Here is a 10,000-nt window from a genome sequence, read left to right on the forward strand (position 1 = left end):
TGTCGCCAAAGTGCTTGTTCATAGGGGGTCATATGATTGTTGGGTTTTTCTGTACACATCATTGCAGGGTGATGGTTCTGTTCACGGTTCTGTTCATAATTTTTATGAACAGGATTTCTAGGCGCAGCCAAGTGGCGGAGGGCTTTCACTTCGGTGGCCTCAGAATCTCATCTCTGCTTTTTGCGGATGATGTGGTTCTGTTGGCTTCATCAGGTGAAGGCCTCCAGCTCGCACTGGAGCGGTTCGCAGCCGAGTGTGAAGCAGCGGGAATGAGGATCAGCACCTCCAAATCTGAGGCCATGGTTCTCAGCTGGAAAAGGGTGGAGTGCCCACTCCGGGTCGGGGATGAGTTCCTGCCCCAAGTGGAGGAGTTTAAGTATCTCGGGGTCTTGTTCGCGAGTCATGGGAGAAGGGAGCCGGAGATCGACAGACGGATTGGTGCTGCGGCTGCAGTGATGCGGACGCTGCACCGGTCCGTCGTGGTGAAGAGGGAGCTGAGTGTAAAAGCGAAGCTCTCAATTTACCGGTCGATCTACGTCCCTACCCTCACCTATGGCCACGAGCTGTGGGTAGTGACCGAAAGAACGAGATCGCGGATACAAGCGGCAGAAATGAGCTTCCTCCGAAGGGTGGCTGGCCTCTCCCTTAGAGATAGGGTGAGAAGTTCGGCCATCCGGGAGGGGCTCAGAGTAGAGCCGCTGCTCCTCCACATCGAAAGGAGCCAGTTGAGGTGGTTCGGGCATCTGACAAGGATGCCTCCTGGGCGCCTCCTGGGTGAGGTGTTCCGGGCATGTCCCACCGGGAGGAGGCCCCGGGGCAGACCCAGGACACGCTGGAGAGATTATATCTCTCGGCTGGCCTGGGAACGCCTTGGTATTCCCCGGATAAGCTGGAGGAGGTGGCTGGGGAGAGGGAGGTCTGGGCTTCTCTGCTTAGGCTGCTGCCCCCGCGACCCGGCCTCGGATAAAGCGGATGAAGATGGATGGATGGATGGATCATTGCAGGGTCTTGAGGCGTTCATTACTGTGGCTCAGTGCAGTATAAATAAGTCGAATCGAAATTATTATTTATTACCGCTGACGTCTTCGACCTTCATATCGCACAGTTGTTTCTGCTTCTAGGGGATGCCTTCTTTGGGGATCTGCCAGGCCCGGGAGCCGTCGCCAGTCCCCTTCGAGGCCTTCCCCAAACCGCAGCTCAGTTCATGTCCAAGCATTCACCTTTACCTACCAAAACGCTGTCAAACCTAAATTGAGGACGTGGGCCCAGCTAGTGAAATAAAAGTTAACTGAAATCATACTTAAGTCTCTTTTCATCTGCAGTTCAGAGTGCAGTTAAATGTCTTTTACATTATCTTTTTCCTTCAGCACCAAGAACAGAAAGCTTAATGAGGAATGTCCCCGCAGAGGCCGGAGTCCCAGCAGCTGAAGCCCGAGTCCCGGCAGATGAGAGGCTGTTCATAATTCGCTCACGGTTTATTGAAAGAGTGTCTGAATCTGTTTTAAACAAACTTCTGGATAAACTCCTGCAGCAGCGTGTTATCAATGATCAGGAGATGGAATCAGTCAGATCACAGCAGAGCAGGGCAGATAAAGCACGAGACGTGATCGACATGGTGCGATGAAAAGGAAGTGAAGCCAGCTCACTTCTGATTGCTGCTCTCTGTGAGGAGGATCGATGCCTTTCCAAAGACCTGAAGTTACTGTGAAGGAACACAGACTTCTAAAGAATCTGTGGAGCTGTGACGATGACTCTCAAAGACCACTGATAGCGTCATTATTGTGATCTTCATGTGAGGTGTGTTTTAAAATGGACTTTAGTTCTGAAAGTGTCTCTCATTAAAACCTGGACTCTGAATACCTGCTGAGCAGGAAATTGGATTGATTAAGAAGCAGAGTCTGGGGTCTCAGTAAGTGTCTGGGCTGCTCATTATTAGTGCACAAACCAGGAAATATGTGAAGCTCCATTAATGCTGAACCGCATCTACAGGTTTAAGAGCAACACCTCAGGTTATCAGGGACCAGCGTCTGTTTCCAACAATATAACTGAAGCTGCTTTTACCTTTAATACTGGAATAACGTATTGAATCACATGATCATTATTTATAATCTGTCTACTGAGGTTTAAATTCTCCTCTGTGCTAGCTTCTGCTTTGAGCAGCACGTTGTGCTTCTGCCTGTATAAATAAAGTTTTGCTGCTTGCTTTCTTATGGTGGACTTTGAATTCACGTTTTTAAAGAGTTTGAGCTTCCTGTCCATCTGACTGACTTCATTTTCTCCTCATATCTGAACCATGTCGTCGTGGGTCTGCATGTGTTACAGTGTTAATAGAGACGACACAGACTTATAGTGAGCTGTTTATTGAATAAAGGCTGGTGATCCATGGTGATGTAAATAAAAAACCTATTACTAGAAAACCTCACTGACTGGAAACACAGTAAGTAGTGATGATCCGTTTGAAGCTGAAGCTCCGACGCATGTGTAATGAAAAACCAACACACTGCTTCACTGGTTAGTCTGAACAGAGTCACGTGACCACTCATATCATTCGGTATGTCACTGCTTCAATGACCGATTCACTGGTTTATAAAGAAGTGAATCATGGCAGGATTTGTGCTGTGTTTTGGTGATTTTGTGCGAGAGTTAGTGAACCAGTGTGCAACACAATGAGATACATGAGCCAGTGAGGAAGTGAGAACGCTCTGCCTGTTCCTAAATAAAAAACAGTTCATAAGCAATTCTGCCCCCAGGTCTAAAACATACATAAAAATACATTAAACATATACGTAATAATATATATAAACAAATCTGTCCATGGGATAATTACATAACCATGAGACCGTGCCATATGTTGTTATATAAATTGTATTTTTTATCTATTGACAAACACACGCAAAGGGACAATACAGCATGACACGTTTATTCTTCAAAATAATTTTATTCATCAAATACATGTAACATTATTTTTTCAACCTTCAGCTTCAGTTTCCCTGATATCTCACAGAAGAATCACATATTAAACAGAAGCCTTTAGTCAGCTGAAATAAATGTCCAGGCTCCAACACGAGCCACCAGGCCAGAACCAGCTTCCTCATGCTATGGAAGTTTTAACAATAACCTGCAGTGAGCGTGATTTGAAGTGGTTTAATAAACACATTGCAAAGTGGAGAGAAACATCCCAGCCAAACACTAGGGTGATCTCTGCCAATGGCTGCCGCCCTCACATCTTATATACACACACAGACTACGGCGTTCCACAACCCTTACATGTTGGCCCATGTCATGGGGCGGGGGCTACACCTCACAGAGAGAATTATGACCTTGTTTTCTGCTTAGCATCACCTAAAGATTTACATCCCTGATAAGCAGGAGTCTCACTATCTGTTTAACATCCTCCATGAACTTACAATGGCCCCACTGTGTGTGATAGAGCATAAGACAAATTTGTGAAGCTAACCCAAGTACAAAGTGATACTGCTATTACTAAAGTGATACGGTTAAAATATGTATCCCTAACCTACAGGCGTGCTTCAACGTCTGGTGACACTGGTAAAATTTCTTATTTTGAATAGTGTTTGTTATATATAGGTGAAATGATAATCTTGCATTCATTATCTTGTTGAGTTGAGGGCTGCATTCTATGTAGTGTTTTGTATAAGACCTGTGGAAATCCCTCAATCCCTGGCGGACTGATCCCCAGCTACCAAGACTGGCAGTTGGGACAGTTAGCTTCTACAACTTCCAATTGTTAAGTGATGCTAGATGTCTCAGCACTGCAGGGAAGCAACAAAACCTTCCCCTTTTGATTGTTCCTGTAGTTGGACTCTGCAAAAGTGTGTGTGTGTTACCGCCAGCAGTCATAGTTGGTCTCTCTTCTGCAAAGAACGCTAAATGGCTAAGGTACTACTGAAGTTTCTTTCTGTTCCTCCTGGAGGCTGATGAGGAAACCTGGTTCTGGCCTGGAGGTAATGAGTGTACAGGCAGATTTCTTTTCTGATGTATTCATCACGAAAACAGCAATATACACACACAATCAGGAACAAATGTAATCTGTGAAGAATGACAGTGTTCTGGTTGTGTGAAAGTCCATGTGTCATTTACCTATGACAGCTTGACCCAGTGCAGACCATGAGATACTGATCTGTCCAAGTCGACCATGTCTTAACGGCCTCTCCAGAAGTTTCTTGTTGGTGACAGTGTAGTAATGATGAATTATATTTCTCATCAGAAACACATTTGTGGATGGAATTATATTACTTATAAAGTAATTATTTTTCATCATGCATGCAAAGAACAGTTCAACAACTTGACTATTCAGCCGGCCTTTCAGCTCTGGGACAAGTTGAATTCTGCGTAATATGTCCTTGGAATCTTTTGTATTTCCCTCATGAAATCTGCCATACAGGATGATCCAGTGACAGGGTGAGGATTTTCAGTTACACAGTCCATCCTTTCATGTAGCCATGAAGATTCACTCGTAATCTTCCATCCCGCACAGCCTTGAGATTTTCCTTAGTGGGCTCAGCCAGTCAACCTTCATGTGGATGAAATGGCAGTCTATTAGGAACCTGCAAGTTGGTGTGTGCCGCCAAACAGCAAGCAAAATCATAAACGCAGAAATTTGGTATTTGCTTCCAGGACAGGAGAAGGTCAGCAAAATCCCTGAGACTTTCAGCACGAAGATTAAATTTAATACTGTATACAATGCCATGTGGACATAGTATTGCAGACCATCCACCTGTGAGTAAAGATTAAACAAGTTGTCTGTGATTGTAACTAATTATTTTAATGCTACTTCTTATAATCACTAAGTGATGCTTACCAGAGGCACCCCATATGCTTTGAAAGACCTTATCATATGTCTGTCTGCTCTTCATCTTCTTCCTCAGTCTGGTGATGAGATCTGGAGCCTTTGGAGTTGATGCTGCAGGCTTTGCACAATTTTCTCATCACTCAAATCTGACAGTAACTATGGAAAACTGTAAATGGAACAACCACTGAGCTTATTTTACATATTCTGAAAACCACACCACAAGACAGCAGTCTTGATGGTGGTGGCTGACTTGGCACTGAAGAATGCTGACACGACAATAAATGCCTTGCCATATCCCCACGCCATATGATCGTCATGTTACAGACAGGGAAGTGAACATGTCCTGTCATCCTACATGGGAGCCTGCACTGGCATATAATTTTGTCTGCAAGAGAGAAAAAACACATGTAATTTAAATGTGGTTATATAGAATGCAATCAATTTATCTAAGAACCAGAGTGTACGTGTTAACCTAAACATCCAACCAATGTAACAGGGCTCAGTGCTGGTTCTAACAGTCTGAGCTGCTTCCAGCTTTATTTGTGAAGAGCACAGCAGCTTACAAAACACGTAGCGAGCTCGTACAGCTGCGACGTAAAATGTTCATAAGTTAAGAAGGCCTTAAAATAACGGTGATGCTAGCGTTAGCCATGTTAGCACGTTACCTTCAACAGGTGGTCAGACTGTGTAAACAGGCACTCAGTCAGATGTTGTCTCTCCGTTTCGCTGCAGTGTCCCTTCATTCTTCACATATCCGTGTCGAGCCGAGTGTAAATCCCGAGGCTGAACGGCCTTTGTACAAGCACACACGCTTCTTAGCAGGGCGAAGCTATGAGCTAGAAAAATCCAGGCAGACAGCCTGTGTCTGACCAACCAATCAGAGAGCTCCTTACATCCCACGGTGTGGCTAATTTGCATTGCAGCACGATTTTTAAAATGAAGTTGTTAATCCAACAGCTAAACCAAATGTTAATCCCTGAGCTAATCCCTGAGCGAACAGGAAAGGGAAATGCATTTTGAAATGAGGAGTGGAATCGCCATTTTAAAAAGCATTTTGAAAATCACTTTATTAAAGTGGAATTCAAAAATGAATTTACAAATGCAGAATTTATTCTACAAGTCATTATTTAAGCACAGAATTCTTTATTTCAATGCGCGTGGCTCTTGTGGTCCTCCATACACAAGTGCCATCAAGCAATGTGACGAACAGGAAAGAAAAATATATTTAATAAAAACACGCATTTTTTCTTGCTGATGAATGCACTGAACTGTACAATGTGAATAGTAAGTTTGAAGTCAACAAAAAGACTGCAGAAGTGCTGAAAAGAAGTGCATATGTATAACTATAACTGTAAACTATATTTAATACCTTTAATACTATTAATCATTAATAATATTTATATTATATATTAAATATTAATACTATATTCATAATAATTAATAATAATACCTTTGAAAGGCAAAGCATTTTTAATGTGTCCATTTATATGTTCCTTTGTCTTTTCCCTGACAGGCTGTAAGAGGGCAGTGAAAGAGAGTCGTCTGCAACATGTTGTGCATTCCTGCAATGCTGGCTTTGAGGCAGAATTACATATGTGTGCATCTAAAACAGAAACAGAAAAGCAGATAAACACCATATACACATTTTAACTATTTTGATGCTACTTTATGCTGTGTTCTTCAAAGTGCTGACAACAGATTAAGGGAGAATATGAGATCAAATATATTTTGGATGTAAAAAAAAAGAAAGAAAACAGTTCAGGTTTTAGCAGAAATAACACATTACACTTAGCATGTAATAGATTTGGGGAGAAAAGTCTTTACAAAAAGATACTTTACAAGATACTTTTTGTGACATACGTATCTATTGACATACAATATATATACACTTTAACAAAGGCTAACTAAAATCTGGGGAATAAGACAGCAGTGGAGAGTAGAATAGAAGTGAATTTGTTCAATAAGACAATAAAAACAAATACGTTTGAAACTGACTACTGTATGCCAACCAGAGAAGTAAAAAGTGCACACATTGTTTACTCAAGTACAAGTATAGATACCTCTACTTAAAAATACTTGACTAAAAGTAGAAGTATTGACTAAAGTTTTTACTCAAGTGGAATTAGAAGTACAGGCTCCAAAAGTGTAATGTAACCTTGTAAAATGTAAGAAGTAGAAGCACAAAAAAACGTGCCAAAGTAATTTTACTTAAATACATTAACAAAGTATTTGTACTTCGTTACTTTCCATCTCTGATGCTGACAGTAAATCATATTCTAATGCAAAATGTGGTTTAGAGACTTCTTTTGTCTTGTTGCCCAGAGAAGCCCAGCTCTCTTACTTAAACCAGGGCCAGGAAACAAACATATCTGTGTGTCTCTGCCATGGAGCACGATAAAAAATACAAAATTTAAAAATGAACCGACCCAACCTTTACGATCCACTTGTGCGGTTTCCACTGTATCCATGCAGGGCACGTGTCTCCACTTACTGTGGAGCTCCACAGTGACTGCAGCAGACCCTTCTCCATAGCTTTGGATCACAGCACAGATGAAATGAGATTCTTTTTGTTCATTTCTCTTTGAAAGAACAGCCACACATGAGCTCAGCAGCCCCACCACGTCTGTAACCCTCACAGAAGCTTCCTTCTTCAGAAAAACCTACACAATCACTGTCAGCACTGTGAGCACTGCCACTTTCACTCTGGACCCACAGACACACGAGTGTGAGCTGAGACTGAAACACCACACTGACACTGACTCAATTACTGTTACTGACACCAGGCTCCAGCTGTGTTTGCAATATCGTGATCTCAGGTAGCATCAGTGATGTTTCCTGTTTGCAGTGCAGCACATTATCAGGAAGTCACTTTGGCTACGTTCACACTGCAGGTCTTAATGCTCAATTCCGATTTTTTGATCAAATCCGATTTTTTTGTCTGCTTGTTCACACTACAAATAAAATGCGACAGCAAACGCGCTCTAGTGTGAACGCTCAAAGCGGCCCGCATGCGCAAAAGAAGACGTCACACACAACGCGCTCTGTTTAGACCCAGAGCAAACAGTATTGTTTGACTGATGGTCCTTAATATAAAGACTTCAGACTTTACGTTTCCCAATTTTTGCTTTAAGTTATTTTGTTATTTACATAATAATGTAAATAACCTAATAATGATCCTTATTGCTGTTTTAGAGGAGCGGTGCTTCAAAGGATAGTTGCAGATTTCTGTCAGAATCTGCAGATTATACAGTACAAATAAAATGTTCACGTTGTCTTCCCGACAGTTTCACTAACATCTACACTGGATGGCCAGGAAGCGTTCGCGATGTCTTCTCCGGAGCTGATAATTGGCGTCTGTCTTGTGTCAGTGACGTGAAAGACGGATTTAATGCGACATGACCGTTCAAACAGCAGTCGCTTTCTAAAACATCGGATATGTATCAGATTCAGTACCACATACCAAAGTGACCCAGATCGGATTTGAAAATATCGGATTTGTGCCGTTCACACTGTCATACCATGATCGGATATGGGTCGCATAGGGTCAAAAAAATCGGATTTGCTGCGCTTTCGCCTGCAGTGTGAACGTAGCCTTTGTAATGTTAGCACAATCTTTATGTTATGTGCTCACTGATGCTCTGATAGTCACACTCCCAGAAAATACACAATGAATCTCAATTCTACTTTTTCTACTTTGATCTTCTTGCTAAAGATTTGGGGTTAGAGGGCTGCAGCTTCAGACTGTGATTTTAGCAGATCTGAGCTCCTGTTGGCAGAGTTGAATCACATCTGAGCAGACAGAGAAATCATTTCAGAGAGCTGTGTCTGATTTCAAATTCTATAATCGGACTATTTCTATCTCATTGTGTATTCAGTACTTTATAACACACAGTACAGGTGAGTTTAAAAAACACTCACATAAATTTAATGCACCCGCTGTGTTAAGGCCTGAATCAACTTTAAGTCACAAGAATAAGATGTTCTTGTGACTTAAATTATTTTACAGTAGAAAGAGAATGAACTGCTGAGTTAGTTACAAATATACAAAAAAAGAAGCTAGCTAGCCAGGCCCTGTAGCCAGTGCAGCGAAAGATAGCGTAGGCCCCGCCGGGGGTCAAACTCTGGCAATTGGTGATTTTGTTCTCAGACATGTGAAGCTATAGAGACACTGGCAACCATAGTCAATTGTCTTCCAGGGGCCAGAGCAGGCGACATTGAAGGAAATTTAAAACTGCTGGCTAAGGGTAAACGTAAATACAGTAAGATCATAATTCACGTCGGCAGTAATGACACCCGGTTACGCCAATCGGAGGTCACTAAAATCAATATGGAATCGGTGTGATCAACCACCGATAAAAAGCTCAGATAAAATAATTATTGTGGGTGATTTTAACATCCATGTAGATGCTAAAAATGACAGCCTCAACATTGCATTTAATCTGTTATTAGACTCAATTGGCTTCTGTCAAAATGTAAAAGAACCCACCCACCACTTTAATCACACTCTAGATCTTGTTTTAACATATGGCATAGAAACTGAACATTTAACAGTGTTTCCTGAAAACCCTCTGCTGTCTGATCATTTCCTGATAACATTTACATTTACAATAATTGATTACACAGCAGTGGAGAGTAGACTTTATCACAGTAGATGTCTTTCTGAAAGTGCTGTAACTAAGTTTAAGAATATAATCCACCCACTGTTATCATCTTCAATGCCCTGTACCAACATAGAGCAGAGCAGCTATCTGAACGCTACTCCAACATAGGTCGATTATCTTGTTAATAATTTTACCTCCTCACTACGTACGACTCTGGATACTGTAGCTCCTGTGAAAACTAAGGCCTCAAATCCGAAGTACCTGACTCCGTGGTATAATTCTCAAACACGTAGCCTAAAGCAGATAACTCGTAAGCTGGAGAGGAAATGGCGTGTCACAAATTTAGAGGATCATCATTTAGCCTGGAGAAATAGTTTGCTGCTTTATAAGAAAGCCCTCCGCAAAGCCAGAACATCTTACTATTCATCACTGATTGAAGAAAATAAGAACAACCCCAGGTTTCTCTTCAGCACTGTAGCCAGGCTGACAAACAGTCAGAGCTCTACTGAGCCAACAATCCCTTTAACGTTAACTAGTAATGACTTCATGAACTTCTTCACTAATAAAATTTTAACCATTAGAGAAA

Source organism: Oreochromis niloticus, linkage group LG13 (genome assembly GCF_001858045.2).
Source record: "Oreochromis niloticus isolate F11D_XX linkage group LG13, O_niloticus_UMD_NMBU, whole genome shotgun sequence".
NCBI classification, from domain to species: domain Eukaryota; kingdom Metazoa; phylum Chordata; class Actinopteri; order Cichliformes; family Cichlidae; genus Oreochromis; species Oreochromis niloticus.